The sequence below is a fragment of the Sapajus apella genome, unplaced genomic scaffold (genome assembly GCF_009761245.1).
Source record: "Sapajus apella isolate SASKATOON/1434 unplaced genomic scaffold, GSC_monkey_1.0 scaffold24, whole genome shotgun sequence".
Classification (NCBI taxonomy): Eukaryota; Metazoa; Chordata; class Mammalia; order Primates; family Cebidae; genus Sapajus; species Sapajus apella.
Genome location: NW_022436964.1, coordinates 25,955,119 through 25,979,520, shown reverse-complemented (window position 1 = coordinate 25,979,520; position 24,402 = coordinate 25,955,119). Strand labels below are relative to the sequence as shown.

At 35.1% G+C, this 24,402-nt stretch overlaps 1 protein-coding gene across 42 annotated transcripts in view; it reads left to right on the top strand.

The window, feature by feature from the left end:
• The window catches only part of PTPRD (protein tyrosine phosphatase receptor type D), a 2,321,819-nt gene that overhangs the window by 699,442 nt on the left and 1,597,975 nt on the right, over positions 1-24,402 (top strand). For 41 of the 42 annotated variants that reach the window (XM_032290736.1, XM_032290738.1, XM_032290724.1 and 38 more), the window contains one exon: positions 10,725-10,833. The gene's annotated coding sequence lies outside the window, so the exon portion shown is untranslated. Of the gene's footprint in view, positions 1-7,888; positions 7,897-10,724; positions 10,834-24,402 lie in introns of all 42 variants that reach the window. The other variant, XM_032290725.1, reaches the window with a different exon arrangement.

Below are 24,402 nucleotides of genomic sequence, written 5' to 3'. Positions count from 1 at the left end.
ATGCTTCCTCTCTCAAACTACACTGAAACCTTACGCTGGTTATTGGACGGAAGGGAGGTTGAGGAGAGTAACATTAACTTGTAAGGAATTCATCTGAGATAATATCCATGTATGCTCCCCAGGCAAAGGGAGGAGAAACTTTTCTCAAACACATTGGAGCGTGCTGATTTTCACAGGAGGATTCAGAGGAATTCATGAGTTCAAAGTTCTTGATCTACTCAAATCTCCCTTTCTAGGACATAGTTTCTCACAGGTTTTTGTTTTTTGTTTGTGTTTTTCAGTAAGAGCCATAGCTTTGACATAGATTTATCAAGGCTAGATGGTGTTGCTTACAGATCTACTACCTTCATAATTAAAACCTAGGCCTCATTTTTAGCACAGTTGGCCTTTTAATTATAGGAGGTAAGAATATCTTCAAACACTGCCATAGAGGCCCTTAGGCTTTTACAGCTTGCCTTGGATTGGAGATGGATGCCTGCAGACTGTCACTTTTTTTCCCCCCTCAAAGCTTCTAATTCAGTTAATAGAAGCTAAACCTCATTATAGTTCCATTGTCCCTGAATCATTAAAGGGCTACATATAGATATTTCACCTTCCTCCTACATTTTATTCTAATTAACCAGAGGTGACAATTCCTAGTTCTTGTGATGCATTTACAGGCCATGGATTATCACTTCAGCTACCACCTGAAATGGAATCTGTTACTTTCATACCAGTGAGTAATCCAGCCCCCAAATTATATTTTTAAAGTTAGCTTACTTCTGCTATGCCTGATTTCAAATGCCTTAACCTGGTTTTTCCAGAAACTAGAACAGAAACTATGTGCTACTACTGTTGTTTGGGACCATACTCCCATGTAATAGGAGAGAGGGAAGGAAAAGAGGAGAAAAGAACAGGAAGCTGCACTATTGATTCAGGGGTACACAAGGCAGTTTGATTCTCTACTTTGTTCTTGAAACCCAAATAAACTTGGTTTTAAAACAGTTGTTCCAAGGAAAGAAAAGAGAAATTTCTCCACTAGCTTACCTAGCTCATTTGTCAAAGTTGTGCCTCTTGGGAAATAAACTCCCCACAATTCTACATGGCACATATGTGCTGTCTGAACAGGATTTCACAGCATCCCCACCTGGATGTCACATGGAAGTCCCAGAGAGAAGATGAGCGATGTGCAGCACAGGTTTAAGACAAATTATGAGGTTAGGTCAGCATAAAGTCAGCCACAGTTCACACAAAGGTCGTTGTCACAGTGACAACTGGGACAAAAAACGAGGCTAGTGAAACCTGAAGAGTGACACAGGAAATGTGTTTGTTATCTATGGGCTGGGCTGTGATGATATGTTAAGAATAACTAAGATACTTCAATTACCTTAAGAGTGAAACTTAGGGAAACAGTTTGGTTGCGGGAACCAAAAACCAATTTCACATCGACTTAAAGAAAAAGGGAAATTTATTGACGTTACAAACAAATTTTATGATAATACCAGCTTCAGATGCGCCATGATCCAATAACTCAGTGGGGTCCTCAAAGATCCAATTTCCTTTTTTTGACCTCTATTTGCTCTTCAGAGTGTTGGTTTCAGTCTAAAGTTGATGTCACACCTGATCGGAAGATAAGACATGACTAAAGCTACACACTTGCTCCTTCTCATTCATCAAGAATGAGAAAGTGTTTTTTTCATGAGAGTTTCCAGTGGAAGCTTAGAAGTCCAGATATGCCTACCCCTTAGGTAGGTAGGACAAGGAATCTGGTTGTAGTGATTGACTTAGTGTAGGTCATATGAATTTTCCCTTTGGTATGTGAGTAGCATTATCCCTAAGAAAACATATCAGTAACTCCCAACTAGAGCTGTTGCAAAGAAGAAATGTCTCCACGAACACTGAGGAAGGAAAACAGGAGTGATTATCCCAATCAGTAAGTTGTTGATAACTGGTAAAAATCAACTAAACTTAAGAATAAAAACCATCACAGAACATGGATTTCATCAAATAATTTTTAAGAAGTTGTTAGTGGGAGATAATTTTTTAAGTCTTAGAATGCTTCAAAGGTTAGGAAGATGCTGTGCTTTAGTTTAAAGTTTAAAAATCTCTGAAAAGTGTTTAGAAAATGGCTAGCATTTTGCCAAAAATATAAAAAATGAGAGATTCATAAGTACTAATGAAACACTTTTAAGTGAATATTTTCCACAGATCATGGAGGAGATCGTTAAACATAACAGAAAATCATTGCTTCCATCTCTCCCCCTTACAATTGAACTTTCTCTGATTTTGAGACACATGAACTATTCTTACAATTTTTGCTATACATCTTGTTTTCTTGTATTGTTCACCCTTCATCCCACCACAGAAATCTTAGGCTCCCTATCCTGATGTTGCATCACATGTAGTGTTTCTCATTACACTGTAACATTAATTTATTTAGATAACTCTACTGAGTGCTTTATTTTTATTTCAAGTAGCTTTTAAAATTTATGATTGCCATACCTTGTTCTTTGCTATTATCTCTTCATTGTCATAAAATTTGTCTCAATCTTTTTCACCCTTATGCCTACTGTTGAGATCAGATCTAATACAATACTACCTATTTCTTGGGTTAGGCTAATAAGTCTCCTTTCTGTAATATTTTTAACAATGCTCCTAGAGTTACTGCCTTTGGATTACAGAAATTAGGTGAATTCACTTCTTGGAGTTTTGGTTAAATATTGCAGACTTACCCTTAAAATTTTACCTTTGGGGGAAAAAAGTTTTAGCAGAATATTACATCATCAGATATATAAACCAATCACCAAAGAGTTGAGCCTAAAAGTGTGCAGGTATTTGACTTTTACCTCTAAATTTAACTTTTACTATCCTTTATGTCTTACATTTTAAAAATGTTCATCATCTGCCATTTATTCATCAAACATTGAGTAAGACTTCCTTTTTTCCACATACATTGTTTGTTACTGGGAGTGAAATAGGATGAGGCCAGATTTGGGGAGAAAAGAGTGACAGCAATAAAGAACATACGTTCTATCCTAGAATATCCCAATCTAATGAGGAAAGACAGTCATACTTCTAAAAAACTGAAATACAGTAAAAATCATGTTGACAGAGAATGGCAGTGCAGTTCACAAGGATAGTAGTAGAACAAAATCTGTGCATTAGGGAGGATAGCCTCATCTTCAAAGGAAGGTGATTGTGAATAGATCCTGAATGATGAGCCGGCCTCCACAAGGCAATCAAGTGTAACACATTTTATAATCAAAGATAAAAGTCTTGACTACTCTTCATGTTCTGAACTTTCTCCTATTTCCTGTGTCTTCATTTTTACTTTTCTTCTTCATCTATCTCCCTTCTTGATAAAGTCAAGAAGAAAACAAAGCTTTAGTTCTATATAAAAACAGATATATTCACTTTCGGATGTGGCTGATTTAACAAAATAATCTTAGTAGGCACCATTACTTGACTTTTTTTTTTTAGGTTCATGTTACAGGAAAAAGTCTCTTGGAAGATGAACTACTCACAACAGTGCTAACTTCAAGTATTTTAGTTCTTAGAACCAGGAATGAGAATGAAAATTTAACTTGACCTTTCATTACCTACATGCCATGGTATTTTTTATCTCCAGAGCACATGTTAAATATAACAAGAAAAGAATTGGGCTACCTAAAATTTACCATTATGTTCCAAGGTTCCTTACTGAAAACGAATTGAGAAAGTATCTGTATAGTTGAACTACTCATTCTACTGAATAAGCCTCTTGTACATGTCGGAATACATGATAAAGGAATGTGTCAACTTTTCAGTTCTTCCAAGTTATTTTTTTAAAAGATCATTTTTTTTGTGGTACTTTGGGGCTCTTGGGATAAAAATCTTATTTTTATCAGGCATTTTCTGATCTTCACAAGCAAATAGAACTCTATGCATGGCTTCCAAAATCAGAATTTTAATATATATAATGATCATTCAGTCTGTCATTTGCATTATAAAAATGATAATGTGTCAGCACATATTCATAGTTCTGCTTCATGTAATGCTGTGCTTCAATTAAAGCATATTTTAAGTTTCAATGGAACCACTTGAGTTTTTGCTCTAATTTTCTCATGAAAATCTCTTTATGTTTTAGGTATAGGTTGAAGTAAAACATTTTGCTCTCAGAGCTTAGATGTCTGTTACTGCATTAGAGGGTCTCTGTATTTCGTGAGATAATTCCCAGTTTTTCCTCTGATCAAGCTGTACTCCCAGAAGCCAGAATTAATGCAGGAGAGTTTGGGGAGCAATGGCCTGGAGACCGCAATAAGGAAAGAATATTTCCCTTTGAAACAAGAATGTGCCTTGGTAAGATCCAGGCAAAAAGTCACAGCTAGCCTTAGAAGTCCCCTTTCGGGGACTGACAAGCAGCTGTTGAACCCTGCACTCTTTCTGTAAGTTTATTTTGCAGCACTTTGAAAAAGGAGTTAATTTTTTAGATTAATTCAACACAATTTAACTTAGAAGCTCTAACATCCCACCGCTAGGCTAAATGTTTTCAGCCATACCTAGCGCTTTGTGATCGCTCAACTCTACTTATTGTAATATGGTTAATTGTCCATACATTCATTTTACCCAATCATTAGATAAGCAAGTGTTGAGTACCTCCTATTTTCTAGGTATTTTGCCAAGTGCTGGGAATGAGCAAGATGTATAATTGCTTGTGTTTAAGCTGTTTGTGTTCTAGTGAAGAAAATAAGCACAAGGCCATACTGTCTCAGGAAGAAGGTGCAAGATAATGATTAGTATGCATGGCAGATTTTTTAAGTCCTCTTCAGTAAACAGTATCCAGCTTGGGAAAGTGAAGGATGACAAGTAGGAAAGGATCCAAAAGACTTCTTCAAGTTTTAACATATGGTAGTTTTTATCTCATTTAATTTATATCATTTTAAACTTTATAACATATTTAAATTTTTTAACTTCTTTGGTTATTTACAAATGTAAATAACCAAAAATTAAATTTTCAGGTATGTATAGATTTATTTTTGTGTGTGTGTACATTTTTTTTCTGATTTTCAACTTATTTGAATCATGGTCAGAGAACATGGTCTATTGGATTTCAATTTTTGGAACTGTATTAAGGTTTGCTTTTCAACGTAAATCTGGTTGACTTTAAGAAATGTCCTATTTGTGCATGAAAATAATATGTGTAGGTACTCTAATTTCTCCCCTCTAAAATTATCTTGATTAGTTTACAATCTAGCATCCTCTTTGGTATTTGAACTAATAGGGAGGTAGATAAATAAATCTGAGATTAAGGGAAAAATATGCCTAGAAGCATAAATTTGAAAGTCATTAGGGTATAGGTGATATTATAAGCATTGAGATCACACGAGGTCATCAAAGGGTGAGTAGAGAAGAAAAGAGGTTTAAAAGAAAAGAATATTTTCTGTCTTGGGGCTAACAGGCTAGGCCTTTCTCCTCTATATCTACCAGTCATGGGGCTCAGGCTACCCTTGAGTAAGACCTTGGTGAAGTAGCATGGACAGCTTAAGGCAATTTGCAGATTGGGGTGAGAGCTGGGGCTAGCAGTCCAGCACCACTCCCAGCAGCTGAGAAAATAATCCTTTAATCCTAAAAGGGATTTTTCAGTTGTCTACTGTACTTACTAAGCATGCTATGGCCATAAGGCTGTTTCTACTTCCTAGAAGGCTCTTCCTCCAGAGAACTGCACAATTAGCTTCTGTACCTCCTTCTAATTCTTATTCAGATGTTGCTTTCTTGAAATGACTACACTTTTTCTCTTTTAAATTAAAATATCCCCATCTAACAGCCACAAACCCACATCTTCTAATATCTTCTAATATAGCATATTATTTGCCTGATTACATGTTTGCTGTTCATTGTCTCCTCCAACTAGAAGATAAGCTCCATTAAGACAGTAATTTTTGTTGATTTGTTCAATAACATAAATGACAAATACTTAGAACACTAAATACAGTATTTCAAATTTTGTGAATGAATGAATGAATGAATTGCAAACTTCTTTAGTGACCTGACTTTGTGATAATTTGAATAATCAGAATTACAGAGAGTGATGATAGCCCTTTTAATTTTACTGCTGTACAGGGAAGAATGAAGCAGATCCTGACTGTCTATAACAAACCTCCACTGTAGCCCACCGACAAAATATTCCAAGACCATCTTTTACAACAAATAAGAGGGAGATAAATCCTGCCTATTAGGACATCTAACAAGTTCCAGGTACTCACCTGGTTCTTCAAGGATTAAAACAGATCTAATACTTCTTCATTTTGAGTATGATTATACTACCACATTGTCTCAGGACCAAGGAGACTTGGTTAGGCTAGTAGCCTATGCAAGACTGACATCAAGCTATATCCACCTTCAGCTTTTGCCCCGACTCACTGCAGGAAAGATACAATGGAGCACAATGCCACCAGAGGGCACTCTGGCACCTCTTTGTACTGTTCCGCTTTCATGCATGGGAGTGCAAGAAAAGCTTGGGATAAAAGCTTTAAAAACTCAGAACAGTAATGTTTTGCTGAGGTAGTTAATGGCTTTCATTCATTTTGAAAATGCATAGGATAATAAAGAATGTTATAAATTGCAACTTAGATAAAAAATGGCAAAGCTATTAACAGAAAAGTCACAAAAAACATGCTAATGTCCTTTAAATTTTATGAAAACATGCTCAACCTACCTTACAATTTTTTAAATGCCATTTGAAATGCAGCGATGTAAACCTTTTCACCTATCAGATTTGCAAAATTCTAGAAGTTGGCCCACCCAAGCAACCTTGTAGATTGCTGATGGGAGCACGAACTGCTTTGATTCTCAAAGAAGGAAATTGGGCCCTATATCTGATAGTTAAGGATTCATTTGTCCTGTGACCTTCCTGCACATACTGATAGGAATCTATTCTATGGTTGTATCTCTTATATACAAATTCATGCATAAACAGTAACTTACTATAATTTCTTTAATAGGTAAAGGGGTTTTAAAAATCATTTTCAGGAGAATTCTGGTTAAATTATGGCATATCAGAAAAATATAAAAATATGAAGCTGAATATATGATGGAGCTTTTTATCTACTGATAAAATATACGTCCTAATTTACTTTAAGTGAAAAAAGCAAGGCCCATAAAATTGATAAAGCATGGAATTCTTTTTTTTAAAAAAGGTGGAGAATAGGAATATATACATGGTCCCATTCATTTGTATTTGCAGAAGGAAATTTTGCAGGGACACAGATGCCAATCAGTGTGATTTTGGTGAGGGGGGGAAATGGGGAGGATGGAGGCAATTGTGAGAGTAAGATTTTGTCCTGTGCGCTGTTTCCTGAGGCATAGATTCATGACTCACAGGAATTCATTACCTAGTCACAAAACAGAATAAAGTTTTTAAACAATTGTTGGGTATAACTTTTGGCTGGGCTTTCAGAAAATGTTGGAGTTTCAACTCTTTATTTTAAATCATTCAAATACATGAGATACAGAGAAATACTTGTCATAGTTAGCTAGTAACTACTGATTTTTCCTCTGGAAATCAATTAACTCTAGTGTTTTTGACAACCTTGGAATGAATGAGTTTTCTAGCAAGACTGCCCAGAGAAGTTATAAAATGACGGAGTTTCTTTTGGGAACCTCTTCTTCAGAGCCATTCTACTCTCCACTGTGCATCAGTTGTCACAGTCTGATCTGCTCTTAGGGAAAAGAGGAATAAAGTTACTGAACCCTTTCCTTACATTGTGGCAAACTTATACATATACACATTGGTCGGGAGTGGTGGCTCACACCAGTAATCCTAGCACTTTGGGAGGCTGAGGCGGGTGGATCACTTGAGGTCAGCAGTTCAAGACCAGCCTGGACAATATGGTGAAACTCCATCTCTACTAAAAACACAAAAATTAGCGAGGTACAGTGGTGGGTACCTGCAAACCAAGCTACTTGGGAGGCTGGGGAAGAATCACTTGCACCTAGGAAGCAGAGATTGCAGTGAGCCGAGGTCACGTCACTGTCCTTCAGCCTGGGCATCAGAGTCAGGCTGTATTAAAAAAAAATATATATATTCATTCACTTTGTTTTTTTAATACTAGGAAACTGGCTGTGAACCACCTGTTGAGGATACAGATCTGTCAGACGTAGCTTTTTTTCTTCCCTCATAGTTGTATAGGAAGCCAGGCATGATCTAAATTAATACTTTACATCCTGTGGGCCACAGGTAGCGTGAGGCCCAGGACAGCTTTGAATGTAGCCCAACAAGAATTCATAAACTGTCTTAAAATATGAAAAACATGAGATTTTTTTATAACTTTTTTTTTTCTGATCGGCTATCATTAGTGTTAGTGTATTTTCTGTGTGGCCCAGGGTAGCCAAAAGATAGGCCACCCCCAGCCTGTGTGATTTGTGGAGTGCTATGTGCTATGGAAGAACAAAGAGGGAATGGTCAGCTTTTTTTTAATTAAAAAGCTGGAGAAAGCCTTCAGATCATATTTCATTGATTGGAAAATATGAGTAAGAGTTTCCTAGGCAAACCAGGGTTGAGATGTAGGAAGATAAATCAATCTTAACTGGAGGGAACAACCCTTTTAAAAGTGCATATGTTTGAAAATAGATAACCAGTTAGAACAAGTGGTGAAGAACTCAGCATGACTGTAGCATGTTAGTGTGTGTTGATTTATTTTTGTATTTGACAGGAGAGCTACTGCCATATTAATATGGGCTCTAGGTATGTTAGGCCATTTAACCACAAAACTCTGAAAAATGTATTATCTCTATTGTACAGATAATGATACCAAGATTTATAAAAGTTGAGCGATTTGTCTAGAATTATACATCTAGATGGAGAATAGGACTCAAATCTGATTTCAAACCCCATTCTTTTAAGTATGAATAAGAGTGTTAACTAAATATCTTTTATTTTTCCTTTCAAGTCACTCTTTATCTTTTTCCAACCTATACCCTAACCCTGGCAACTAGCCTGATGGAGTTCATCAACAGGCTCCAAAGGACTTGGGCTTCCGGTGAGGTTTGTCCCATAGGTACTGTAGCCTAGACAACCAGAGGGAAGGGTGGAGATGAGAGGCGTTTGTCCTCACAGTTCCATCTGTGCTGCCATCTTATGCTACCTATGACTCCCACACCGAGATCACTGCTCCTCTCCAGAAGGCCCTTTCTTCATGTCTGACTTCTACATGTTGGTAACTGCTCCCTACCCTCATCCCTGCAGGTCTAGAGGTGGTATCGGCTCCATCACACCTTCCTTGTGGTTTCACCACATACAGCCCACACTTTTGTAAATAGGATTCTTATTAAGCTCTATCCAAATTATCCTAATTTAAAAATGCCATCTGTTTTCAACTGGCACAAGATCCATATTCAGGAAGTTATTATCTACGTGAGAACGGACGAAGTCTATTGTGGCAGTAGCAGAAGAAATGGAGGCGATAAAGTAGATTCCAGAATAATCTGAGATTAAAAAGGGTTCCAAGGAGAGAACAATATTTGCTCTTAAGGTTTGAGTTACATAAAGCAATACTGGTGGGAATTTCTTGAGCCCTTCACATCATACTGCATAGAAAAAACTCTTAAACTAAATGAATAATAGCAAGATGAAACCAAAATAAGTGGTTCCAAGATTGACACCAGAAGACGGATTTCACTGCATTTGTTAAAATACATGGAGCCACATGATTCACAGAGGGTATTACCATGCATCAGGTGATGATCCAAACAAGCAGTTAATACCAAGTAGGTACAACTCTTGTTGTAAATGGGTAAATGGGTACTTTGGCAGGTAGATCAAGAAATGGGGTTTATTGACCTGGTCAATCCTGGTTTTGAAGATTCAGATAAGCAGTGAGTATCAAAAAGGAGGTAAGCAAATTGCAGGATCTTCATCACGAATTCAGCTCAGTGCCAAACTCCAAATCTTGGGGAGGAGGACACAGACAAAGCAAAGACTGCACAAACAACAAAAAGACTACAACAGTTGCTATATCTCTTGGATTTTTAGAGTAACTATCTAGTTGTATACCAAACTGGAGCAAGGCTAAAATACTAAAGGTCAGTAGCTCTATTTGTGGGCAGTTAAGGCCCTACCTGGCACACTCCATTCATACAGGAGCCCAGTTTTGTGGTTTTTGTCAAGCCAATAACTTTTATCATGAGGTCAAACTGTCTATTTCTGTCATAAGAGCATAGTAGCAACAGTCTGGTGCGTTTGAGAAAACATTAGTGTTCTTCATCAGTGTCTCTCCAGTTAAATACAAAAGAGCACAGGCATAAAACTAATGGAATTGCATTATTAAATTCTGTTTCCTATTGAGGTTACTTTTCATGATTTAAAAAAGAACTCAGAAAATGAATTATTTTCAACATCAGCTTCTCTCTGGAGTTTAAAAATGTATTTTGATTTACAGTTTGCAAGGACGCTATATAGAAAATGGCTTTGTAAATTAACACATCAATTACTTAAACCTAATGGATAGGAATGACTGTGCTCCAATAATAAATAACCTTTTATAAGGAACATTTTATAGGAGATAAAATATAGATGGTCCCTTTGACTTATACAGGTGCTCTATTAATCACTCAGGTGTAAATTATAGAGGTGAAGAGTTTATGCTTCTTTCCTTTGTATTGAGCATTCTGATAAATGAGTAATGTGACAGGAAAAGATAACATAATGAATATCTTATAATGCCTCAAGGAACACGAAAAAAAATGACTGACACTATATTTTTTTCCAGGTAGAAATAAAAGGCAAGCAGTTCCTGGCCCGTGAGATTCCAGTTAGAGGTATCTGACTGACAGCATGTTGGCACCAGCACCGAGGGAAGCGATGGGCTTCAGCTCCAGGTAAGTTCAGTATGACTGAGTTGGCTAGTTTTCCATGACACAAGGTGTGCGTCTTCCAGATGTTTATCTACAGAATTAATGATGTACTTCCATCAACCTTTTACTCTTTCAAAACATAAACACACTGCATTTCTTTAAAAGATTATAATTTAAAGAATTATAATTTTGATAGTGTCTTTAAGTCAATGCATATACTTTTTAATCCACCTAATTTCAGGTTGTAGAATAGGTAACTATGAATGGATTTCTTTCTGAACTGAGGATAAAAATACATGAGCTACAAGTACAGTAAATGATGAAACTTTGTAAGCATGAAAGCTGTTTGTAGTAGTGATCAAGAGTTGGGGAACCAGAGTTACCATTAAGCATTTCAGCTGGTACACTGTTCACCTTAATGGTAGTAACCTGAGGGCTGCATACCCTTCAGGACGTCAGGTTTTGTCACTTCCAGAGTTGGGCAATAAGGGTGAGCAGATAATCCAGCAACTCAAAAGACTCCTCAATTCCCAGTCTTAACATTACAAGAGGTAAGAACTCTGCCTCCAATTCCAATTATGATCCTCTCCGAGTCTGTGCCTTCAGGAATCCATAACCAGAATATATTCATCACATCATATTAGAGACATTAATATGAAACTTTGGTAAACTGAATAGAATAACAGTTTAGGGAATGACATATACATATTATACAGCTTATTTTTTAAAATGACTTTTATACACTGTAAGAACTACATGGTAGGCCTATAAATAACTTATGCAAATTCACATGAAATCTGTCTTCCAGGGTTTCAAAGAATAGGAAGATAAACTTATTAACACTACTAGGACAAATGCTATAAAAAAGATACAAGAAACATGCAATAAGTATTTGGTCCATGTATCAAATGCCTCAGTCCCTTCTCAACAGCAACTCTGTATCTTGTGATTTACTGTAAGAAAATAATTAGGAGTGTCTAAAAATATTTAAATAGAATCAAGGTTTTTAGTCATTTTAATACTAGTGAAAGTTAATAAATAGCCCAAGTATATACTTGTGTAAAACTTATAAAAGATTATTTTCTAATAGTAAAATTCTACAGAACTATTAAAGCACATGCTTGAGAAAAAATACTTCTGACATGAAAGAAGGAGCAGGCATATATTTAAATGTTGGAGATCGTGTTAAAGTGTCTTTATAACGTTTATGTGTACATAGAGAAAGATAAAAGGAAAGATCAATGTAGTAATTTTATTTTTAATTCTTTTTATTTTTAAGCTGTTTTCACAGTGAAATTTTTTTGTAAGAAAAAATCTAGTTTTGAAAATGGTCATCGAAATTGTTTCATAAAAATAGGATTATAGAAGAATAATGAGGTCATGAAGAAATAGTCACCATATTTTTAGAGGTGTTAAAATCAAATTATACAGAATTAGAGTAAAATTCTGTATTTGAGTAAAAAGCATATTTAAATATATTTTTATTTTGTACTAGGGAAAAATATAAACTCTTGTTTAAATAAGAACATGGGAGAGTCAAGATAATAATTCCTATTTGGCTGGGTGCTGTGGCTCACACCTGTAATCCCAGCACTTTGGGAAGGCAAGGTAGGTGGATCATGAGGTCAGGAGTTCACGACCTGCCTGGCCAAGATGGTGAAACCTTGTCTCTGCTAAAAATACAAAGATTAGCCAGATGTGGTGGCACGCACTTGTAATCCCAGCTACTCAGGAGGCTGAGGCAGAGAACTGCTTAAACCTGGGAGGTGGAGGTTGCAGTGAGCTGAGATTGCACTGCTCTACTCCAGCCTGGGCAACAGAGTGAGACTCCATCTCAAAAATAAAAAATAAAAAATTGCTATTTAATAAGTGTGCAAACTCCTTTTAAAGGAATGAAATTTGAGTAGGGCCTTTAAGGGTAACTATACAGAAATGTGCTTTTAATAGTATTTATAATAATTAAAGTTGACCTGTTTAAATGGATAAACATACATATTATGCTCACATATTGCTACACTTCATTTTGTGGAAAAGTATAAATAATACATGTTTCATAAATTTAAATACTGTATTTGTGTCAAGCTTAAGCAGAATAACCATTTTGATATACTCAGTGCTATCTTTTATCATACACTTAAACTTTATAATTATTGCATTTTTAATAAAAATTACACCATTATGTAATCACAAGAAGATACATTCTTCATCAAATGTTGAAAGTTACTTCTGTTTCAATGCTTTGTTTTTTTCCCCTGCAATTCTTTCTTTAGACTATGGTTTCCCGGTCCATTCTTGCCTTTCTTACTCTCAGTGTGTATTCCATTTGAATGATTTCACCTATGTCAGTGGCTTCGATATTCCCAATTCTGTCACTCTAACCAAATGCACACTCTAATTTTGTACTAGATCAGCATACCAAATGAACCGCAGGTATCCTAAACTATTTCCAGTACTGATGTCTGGTTTTGCCTTCCTTCCTCCCTTGAGGTCTCATTCGTGTATCTTCTTCAGGAAGACTCTTCTGGAGCTCCCATCCCTAAGTGGAGCATTTCTATAGCTCTGCTTTATCTCACAGTACTTCTTATGCTCTGCGTTTTTGTTTCGGTGGTTTTTTTTCCTACAGACTGAGTATGTGACTCCTAAACTCAGTGGTAAATGAGTATAACCTTGATTATGAGTACTGTCCATTACCTGTGGATGTCCTCATAAAATTGTGACTTGTGTCATCCAAAATCTAGAGCAGTACTAGGGCAAAACAGCCCAGCTGTAATTTTTAAATAACTCATAACTCATATTCTCTTTTTTGAACATGCTGTGTTGTACAAGTAGACCACATTCATCACGTAGCTCTATGTAACTTTTTAAACGGAAACTTCCTAGGGGAAGTATCGCCAATTAATTCAACTGCATCCAGGTTCTGTCTCTTTCAGAAACTTCTTTAAAAGTGTTTTCTCGACCAGGCATGGTGGCTCACACCTGTAATGCCAGCACTTTGGGAGGCCAAGGTGGGGCGGGCAAATCATGAGGTCAAGAGATAGAGACCATCCTGGCCAACATGGTGAAACCCTGTCTCTACTAAAAATACAAAAATTAGCTGAGTGTGGTGGCGCATGCCCGTGGTCCCAGCTACTTGGGAGGCTGAGGCAGGAGAATCATTTGAACCCGGGAAGTGGAGGTTGCAATAAGCTGAGATTGTGCCACTGCACTCCAGCCTGGTGGTGATAGAGTGAGACTCTGTCTCAAAAAAAAAAAAAAAAAAAAAAAAAGTGTTTTCTCTTTTGGCCTTCCCCATGATCAAGTTTCAAAAAGCAAATAATCTTTGATAGTGAGAGGTGTAGTTGAAGGGCTACCCAGGTTGATTGAGCAGGCTCAAGTTATCCTTAATGGTCAGAAGGGCAAGTTTGTGAATATGAGCATATTAATTGTTCTCCTTTTCTTTCTGTGTAATTAGTGAATTTACTCTTGATAATTCTTCATTCAATCTTCTGTTCTTCTCCCCCAATATACACATCATAAATGTGGGACCTAACAAACATTCAGTGGAAACTAGAAGGATCACAGAAAGAAATGACTGCAATTATAGTTTAGAGTTAGTGACATAGTAAAATAGGTGTAGCAGGCAGCTACGGTATCTATTGCTGAGGCTCAAATATGTACTCCGCTATATACGAGTTACACAGACCAAAGCATGTAAGTCTTTTCAAACCTGAGACTTAAATCATTTACTTTTTTCTAAATTGTCTCCATTTTATGAATCGACTAGTATATGTGTGAAAGCCTCTTACAAATATAAATTTTTAAGCATTTTATAGGTGTGAAAACTAATTGGTATTACCAAGTGAAAATAATAGATAAGTTACCAAAGCATCAAGTTTAGAGAAAATAGGTGGCTTCGAAAAATAAGAAAATAAATTTTCTTTCAAAATGCAAATTGTGTATGTGTGTGCATGTCTGTGTGTATATAGAGAGAGCTGACTGCTACTGAATTAGGTGCAAAATTAACTTTGTTCTTTATTTTCTTTCATCAAATACAAGGTCAGCTATCACTAGTCAATTTTACAAACAAAATATTCAGATTAGTTAATATTCTAATAATGTTAGTAGCAATGGATTTTTCCATGTTACTCATTTTTCCACTTTATGGCACTGTGAGTCTGTCTTCGTGGTTGTTGTTCCCATAGTAAAATGTCGCTTTACTTTGTGTAAAGGATCTTTAAGTGTTTGCAAAGAAAATTCCCTCCTTTCCACTTTAATGTAAGTGGTCTTCCCATTAAATCAGCATGGTTCAATAGTTCATAAGGTGTTCTCTCTGTCCTTTGATAACAAAGGGAATTCGTTTTTGGACAAAAACCCAAGATAATGAGCTTGGCAACAGAAAGCAACTTCTTTTTATGAAATCCACTCACAAAATAAATGTAGTATGAAAACTATAAAGGCACAGAATATTAAGATAGCATTGATTCATTGATCTGGAAATTAATTCTAATCATGTAATATTAATAACATTTCATGATCTGAAATTGAGGCTGCAGCTAACATCATGTAGCAACAAAAGTTATTTAATATTGCCAACAACTATAGTGAGGTTGAATTTTACCAGTTGACATTGTATTTTCTGGAGAACTGTAATATTTTTCAAAGTATAATAAAATATTGAAAATGATCAGAAGACGAAAAGTTGATCACATGAAGCAGAGTTCGGTAGTCATTTAAGAATATATGCCTAGAATACATAAAAACAAATTCTATGTTAGTTGTACTCAAACAACTTAGACTTCCAAACAATATGTAGTAAAATCTGGGTGAATTTGCTTGCAATAAACCAGCCTCTCAACTGCATTTTCTTTCTCTGTATCTTTCATTCACATATCTCAAGAAAATGCAAATGACATGAAAATAAGCTAGAGCTAGAAAATTCAGGCTGCCTCTGAAGAGGATGGCTCTTAATGACAAAAGAAAGACAGAATATTTCAAACAATATTAAGAATGTACTGTGAACATTGCACTGCACTAGATGTGTGGGAAAATACAGATACTAATAATATACTTCATTATGTAATGTGTTATCCATCATAGTGGATGCTCAGTGTATTTAGATACTACTAAATACTATGTTATGTACACACACACACACACACACACACACTCCTTTAAATAACCATGCTGTTAGTGTTTGGTGGTAAAGGATAAGGAGAGAGAAAACGCCAGTTCTTGTCCAGAAGACAGACTACTAATTTACGTTAAAGCAACTGAGAAGGCTTCTTGAGGGAAGCTGAATTTCATATAAATCTAATAGGGCAAATCTGTGTGCTGGGAATGGCATTGCAGATGTTGGAAACAGTATATATACAAATAATGAGTTTGAATGTAGAGGACATGTAGGAAAGGATGGCTAGCAATGTTTTCATTAATAAAGGGTAGTAATGGAAATTAATTCTGAAAAGAAAGCACCGAGATTGATTTAGGTGGGTCTTAAGTGTTCACCCAAAGAGTTTTTCTTTATTTCATGCTCTTCCTCCAGCAATGGGTATAGTTTACGTTGTGTTATATCCCCCAGTGAAATCACAAGTAACTTAATATAGAAATACTCAATATTTTATACTTAGGTATATAATGGTTATTCCCAAATATGTGAAGTTTATAGCAGTGCTTAAATATCACAAAACTAATAAGCAAAATTAATCTTTTAAGGCATATAAAATATAAACTTCAATGAACACCTTTTCCAACAATAACTAATTATATTTAACTTTCCACAACACTAATAGTCTCAAGGTTACAAATCAACAATTGTTGAAACTATTACAACAAATCTTGGTGTATTACAGGAAAACTTTTTTCATTTGTAATAAAATTCCAGTTTATGATGCTGAAAATGTATAGCTTAAAATACAAATTTTATTTGTGTGGCCTTTATCTTTGTAAACAAATGCTAATGAGTAAACTATACCTTTGCTTTATCAAAGCACGTGCATCTGTAGATCTTAACGTTTTTCTTGAAATCTTCACGTTAACCCTAGTTAGAAACTTTGACTTTAACTTTCAACTATCATTTTTGTCAACAATAAGTCATATATATTTGAAGCTTACAATTTTTATTTCTACCATTTCTGTTAAAGATAAAATTATCTTCACATTCATCAAAATTTTAAATCGAGTTTGTTTTTTCTTTGTCGCTTCTGTTCTTTTCCTCTGTTGTGTGCATTCAACTTGTATTTCCTAATGAAAACACTGTTCCGTGATCTGAGTCCTCTTTCACGGCCTCTTTTATATCTTCCTTTTTTCTTTTGTTAATTTGCACTATCATACAGTTATCATTCTCAAAAAATATTCATGTTTCTTTTGCTCATACTAAGTTTTTGAGAGCGTGACTTGGTGGGAAAATATTAGGTAAATATACGATAGATAGAATTTAGAAGTACAAGCCTGAAACTTACAAGAGAAATTGACCAGGCTCAGTGTTAAACACCTGTAATCCCAGTGCTTGAGGAGCATGAAGCAGGAGGATCACTTGAGGCTGGAAGTCTAGACCAGCCTGGGCAACATAGAAAGACCGCATTTCTACAAAAACTTTAAAAAAATTGCTAGGCATGTTGTCCACCTGTACTCCCAACTACTTAAGGAGGATGAGGGAAGAGGATCTCTTTAGTGCAGGAGTTCAAAGCTACAGTGAGCCATGACCATGACGCTGTACTCTAGCCTGGGTGATAAAGCCAGACCCTAACTAAAAAAAAAAAAAAAAGTTGGAGCTTAATACATAGATTTGAGATTGTTTCTCACAAGTAATTATAGTGAAACAAAGATAAAAGGAAAAAAGATGCTAGAATAAAATTGTTTTGAGACATGGACATTAGAATTTAGTGTAATGAGTGAGAGAAGGAATAATCTCAGTTTAGAAATGCAGGTAGGTTAAGGTAGAAGAGTTTTTAAAAAATAAGTATTGTCATCTGAATGTTGGAAAAAAATGAGAACTGAAAAAGACCACTATATTTAATATACTGTTATAATAATAAAAACATGCTTTTAAAAAAACTGATGTGAAGTGAAGCAAATAATTTTTTACTTAGCCAAAACCACAAATCAATCTTCAAAGATTATATAATATAGAACCTTTTGAATTACCAAAAATTCAGCAGTCACCCTCCTATTCCCTAGATCCATGCCTGGTAGAGATGATGGACTACCTTAGAAGCTCAACTTTGACTATATTAAATATAGACAGTTTAGTCTTCCTGGAGAAGGAAATAGGTGAATTTCTATTTAATAAGGCAAGAATTTCATCTGACCCTGTGATAAGAGCCTCCTCACATTTTTAGGCAGCACATGGGCAATTACTGACTTTCTATAGTATAATAAGTGATCATTACCACTAAAATTTGTGAGCTAATTGTAGATGTGTGATAGTTTAATTTTGTAGTGTTACAACCTGCTATAATAGTTAAATAACACTATCTGTAATACATACTAGTTATAAGATAAACACTGTAATATAGTCCATTATATACCAGCTGCTAAAGTCAAAGGTATTGCTACTGGATATTGACTATTTAGAAATTACAGTAAACATATTTTATTTGTGGAAATTTACAAATCCTGACTAACACATGAGGTGATTCCTATTTCATGCACTCTAGGTAAGAGTTAAAAGTAAGGACAGGAGGTGCTTCATTCAATCATACTTTTAACATTAGTAGCAACATTTCATAAAAAGTAGAGATATATGATATGCCTATCTTCGTACTGAAATCCTCAAAACTTTGACTTTCAAATATGTCAAAAGGTATATCCTAATTTTTAAAGCATTTATTTTTAGAGATACAAAGGATAATACGAACATCTAGGCTCTTTTTAAAAACTCCTTTTGATAGGAGATGGTTTTTATTTCAAAAGCATGCTATATATAACTTTGGACCATGTTTCTTCTAAAAAGTTTATGAACAAAGAACTCGGGCAAGGGAAGTGTCATCAGTGTACTGTATTGTTGTAATGACTTTAGGGCTTTTGTAGAAACATGAATTGTTCTAACTGTAAAATTTGTTTTTATTTTTATAAATAGAAACTCATGATCTAGTAATCAAATAGTATTAAGAGGCATAATAACAGCCACAGAATAATGACACCTAGCTTGACGCTTCTCTATGCTATAGTCCTGTTCAATAGAGAAAGCAATGTTCAGCTATTGTATCTGGTTCTTTTGATAATTACATAAATCATTTTTAATTTAATATGCTTGTATTATTATCTTGATTAATCAATTTTAAACATTACCTGATAACTTCCTATTATGATACCTACATAGGAATTAGAACAGGTACACTGATTACAGGACTGTCTTCCCACTATTCTTTCAATGTATTGTTCCTGGTGAAATCAGTATTTCCTATATACACGATTATAACTTGTAAATACTGTTTTCCAGCTTTACATTTTTTAGCATATCTTTGTTTTTCCTGAAGTTTATAAGGTTGTCATTGACTATATCAAATTTCAAATAAACAAAAGCAAAATATTTGAGTTCCATTCTTCATATGTTTAGATTTCACTTCTCTAGCCTTTCATCCTTCTGCTCCCACCTCACTGGTTGCTCTCTAAGACTACCTGTCTTTGCTTTTCTCTGTTAGACTTCTTGTTCCTATATTGCATTTCATTCTCCTTGATTTTAGTACCTCATATGTGCAGAAGTACAACTTCTAGTAGCTTTCTAAGAAATATGGCACACGAGAAGTGTACATTAGATGCATACTTTTGTTCAAAGAGCTTGCCTCCACCCTTCCATCTACTTGATTGAGCATTTTCTTAAGATTGTAAGTTGAAGATTATTCTTGCTCACAATTATGAAAGCATCATTTTGATGCCAGCCTGATTCCCTTTTTGTTTGTAGGTGACTTGTTTTACTTTTTAAATTGTTTTGTTGTATGTTTTTTCTTTGTAGGAAACTTTTGAATATTTCTGAATTTCTCGATATACCTCTGTATGGAACTAATTTTGTTTGGAGATGGATTTTTTTGTGTGTGCTCAGAAATTTTCTTCTATAACTTCATTGATTCATTGATAATTTAGTCTTACAGCTGTCACAATTCTTTTTTTTTCCTTTTTTAATCAGCTATTGGACCTTTTGAATTGCTCTCCTTTTCCTGTCTTTTGCCATTTTCCATCTCTTTGTGTCTTTGTTTTAACCTTTTAGAGATTTTCTTGATTTTTATTTTCTACTCTTCTACTCATTAAAAAAAATAATTTGAAAAGAACTCTAACCTACAGAAAGGATGTCAAAATATACACCACCACCTTACTACCCTTTACCCAGATCATCTGTAGAGTTAACATTTGCTTTATTTGCTTCCTTTTTCTGTACGTACGTACGTACACACACACACATACACACACACACACACACACACACACACACACACAGAGTCCTTTTTTTTCCTTAGTCATTTGTAAGTTACACATTTCATGGTCTTTCACTGCTAAATATTTCAATATGCATTTTCCAAGAATAAAGGTAGTCTTACTTAACTATGGTATGGTAGTAAGGGATACAATACTTAGATGTAAAAATATACTGCTAGTATTCTATCATCAGTTGAGCCAATTCTTTATGGCATGATTTCCCTCCAGTATGGGGTCCAACCTAGAATCATGTATTGCTATTAGTTGTCACTCTTCAGTCTCCTTCAATCTGGAAAATCTCTTCAGCTTTTCTTGCCTTTCAAGACAATGCCATTTTTTAAAGATATAGTCCCCCCTGTTTCTAACAGAATGTTCTCCTTTTTTGGTTTGTCTTATGTTCTGCTGGTTTTTAAATTTTATTTATCATACTTTTCTGATAACTTTTCCTGTTACCCATTTTTTATAACACTTATTTTTGATTTATGATAACACATACTGTTTTGTCGTTCTAATATTGGTTATGTGTAATTTTTCCCTGTTCTTTGATTCTAGACATTATCTCTGTCTCAGTCCTTTTTAGTTGTTACTGTAGGTCTCAGCTACTCATGCTAAAATTCTAAGTCAGTGACTGATGATCTATGGCTCTTCATTTATATTTCACAAGGGAATTCTAGGATGGAACTTGGGTAATATAATTGGTGTTCTAGAAACCAAGAAGGGAAAGAAGGTTACAGGTCCCTTGATTATGTGAACTCCTAGTAATAGCTCTGATCAAAATCTAATATTTACCAGGTTTAATTTCTTCCCAGAATAGCATACCTCAGATTCAAGGGATTCAGAGAAAGGGAGGTGATGGGCATGTAGAGGTAACTGAGCACCGTAGAGGAAGAAAGAGCAACCACTTTAGAGAGTAAAACACTTAGGTATTTTACTCTCTTCAGAACTGTACTTCATTCATGCCTTCTAAAGCACTCATTTTTTCCAAGTGGTGAGCTACTTGAAGTTTTTCTGAGTGATTTGCTAATTTCTGTTGGTGGCTTCACACTGTGGGCATATAGGCAGTACTTTCTCAGCCCTGCTGCATCAATCACTTCTCCATCTGCTTCCCATGTTCCACAATTTATTAAATTATAGCACAGGGATTGAGTGTATGATTTTTAAAATGACACTGCTTGGACTTGAATACTAGCTTTGCCACTTACTGAATATGTGATAATCAGCAAATTGCTTAATGATTCACCATTTCCTCATTTATAAAATGGAGTTAATGATAAGAATGTTATGGATGCTAAATGAGTTAGAAAGTGTTGGATGCACAGTGTCAGCTGCTCTCAATTACACTATTGTCTTTTCTACTATCTTTAGTTTTTTTCACCTCTATAAGTTGCCTTTTTAAAAATTATTTTGCGATAATTTTTCTGAAGTTTGAAGAAAAAGAGATTGATACATCCTGTTAATTCATCAGTCTTTGTTAAAAAAAAAAAAAATAAGGCTTTTAATTTTGTTCTTAGTCTACCATTTTTTTTCCCTGAGCAGTAAGTCTATTATGTAATTTGTAAATTCTCTTGAATATACTCCGTTTCATCTTGAGAACAGAAAGAATCAGGACTTTCTTGATCTACATATAAAAATTAATCTATTTTCTTAAGATACTTTGCTAGAATTAATTACACATGTGAGAGTCATAACTCTTAAGTCATTGATCATTGTTTGAGATGCCACTATTCATGTGAGAATATATGTTAAGGATGAATTAAGGGCACATTCTTAATTAATATTATAATATATAACATTACAAAAAAGGGATTTTTATTTTACTATGTATTAAATGAGCAAACAGAATCCCTATCTTCTGTGTGCAGATATTTGCGTTATAGAAATTCAGTTATTTAAATATTTATAAAATGAGAGCTGAAAGCTGCACTTTTGAAAAGCAGTTAATAATGAACAGACATCAAGGGAGCTATCATTATAACAGCAAAGTGCTTTGCAACTCCAATAACTTCAGTGGTGAAGAAGCAGGCCATCAAATTTAATTAAAAGCAGTCAAAAATAAACTGAGAAATTGAACTGTAAAAGGCTGTCCTTTGCCAGGAGCTAAAGGCAAAAAGAAAGCAAGGTAGAGCCTTGAAAGTAGTAATGAATTGATAAGCCTTACTGCCTGCAACTTGTAATTCGCTCTGTCAGATTTTAGTATCAGTTAAACTAGATTAATAGAGCAATCGCTGATTCTCTATCTTAAATCCTCCTTCGTCATCGCGTTATAGGCACCCATGATAGATGGAAGCCGGAGTGGGTCAAAATTTCCATTCATTTCTCTGCTTAATCAGTTTTTAAATAATGCTGGCATCTACATTTGCTGGACACTAGAATTCTGATATGTTAAAAGCAGAAAGAAATTTAGTTATCGACAGGCTATAGCTCTCATTTCCAAAGAAGCTTACCTCCTTTTTATTCCACTGAGGAAGAAATCCCCCGGAACGTGAGCAGTGAGCAACTGACATCTCCTTCTACCACTAGGGGCTACCATGGTGAAGTGAATGATAAAGAGGACATAACAAGTTTATTGTTGCTTTAAACGTTCAGATTAATGTGGATCTGCAGAAACAGTACCACAAGGACAAAAACAATTTGCCCTCGATCATTTTATTTTTATAATAATGTTCTTTAATGAAGCTAAAGCCTCCTTGCTGTGACCTTATTATGTTTTTCAACATCAGTGAGAAATAGATTCCTCCCAATTGTAAGAGAGCCCATGAAACAGCAGGGATATTGAAGTAGAGGATCAATTACTTTTTTTGCAGTAATTTTGAACTTTAAATGGCTATAGCACAGCCTGTGTAAACAAGAAGACAAACCAGCTTATTGAAAAGCAGTGTGCAAATTATCCAGACCACAAAAAGCTGAGGTAAACAAACTGTTCTGTTTTCTAATATCCTTCAATGTTTGCACAGTGTCTCATCAAAGAGCAAGTACCCGAGACACTGTTTTAGAAGACAGAAACCAAAACTGAAAACAAAATTTTGTCACTGATTTAAATATAAACCTTAAGACATGTCTAAGAAATTTGAAAATTGCTAAGATTGCTGCTTATGGGTTAAATCCTGTTCACTGTAACCTCAAGAAAAGATCTTTGATATGATTAAAAAGTCAAGGTGTATATGAAAATAGAAACAGAAAAGTGTATAGGTGTTATAAATGTAAAAATTATTGCATTTATGAAATATTCTAATTTCTGAAGTACCTTTATATCCACATGTCACTCAACCCTGGCAGCATCCTAGTAAGACATGAGTTCAAACAGGCTTGATACCTTTATAAATGCTGCAGTAATGAAGACTGAGGCTCAGGCAAGTTAAATAGCACCAGGTCATGCAATCACCTAAAACTATCTAATATAGCCCGTTGTTCTTTCTCTTTAGTGTATATGAGAACTCCCAACTTTTGAAATGCAAATCATTAAGCTGCAATATAGTCTGCCTTACCAGAGTCTATAATTTCCATTTCCATCTGCTGCATTCAGGCAGGAACTTCTCATTTGTGCTGATATGGGAGTTACATGAATCATTGGGCCTTTAAACAATGCAAGCTCTTAAGTGTACTTCATTTGAATAAAATTGTCTGTATGCGGCACATGTAGGCCTCTACAGCCATCTAAAGGGTAGGAAACTGAGATCACTGATAAGGGAGCTGTCTGAAAAGCTTCTGCAAAAATGGCACATGAGTTGAAAGACACATTCCTTACTGTGTGCGGACTTTGTTTCCTGCTGGAAGAAGGATTGGATGAGGTGAAGTTTGGACCAAGCCAATTCACCCAGCTCAGTGGAACTGACCTAAAGAGAGAGATGACTGGGTGTCAGGGTAATGGAGTCCTGGAACCAGGTGGAAGGAAGAAAGGGGCATGTTTTTTGAAAGGTGCTAAGGCATCATTGTGAAAAGTAAAGAAACGAAAGTTAGGAACGAGAAACCCCTAAAATTTAAATAATATGATCCTTACTCATTTTACTTAAATCAAAAATCGCTATTGATTTGGATATTTTTAATTTTTTTAAAGCTATTTTTAGTTGTTTAACATTAGCAAATAAAAGGCTTCCAGATGTTATTTTATCTCCTTAGCATCAAAATTATTATGAATAATTAAAATGCTAATGAAAATAATAATGGCATTCATTGGGTTGAATGACATAACTATATGTCATTTTT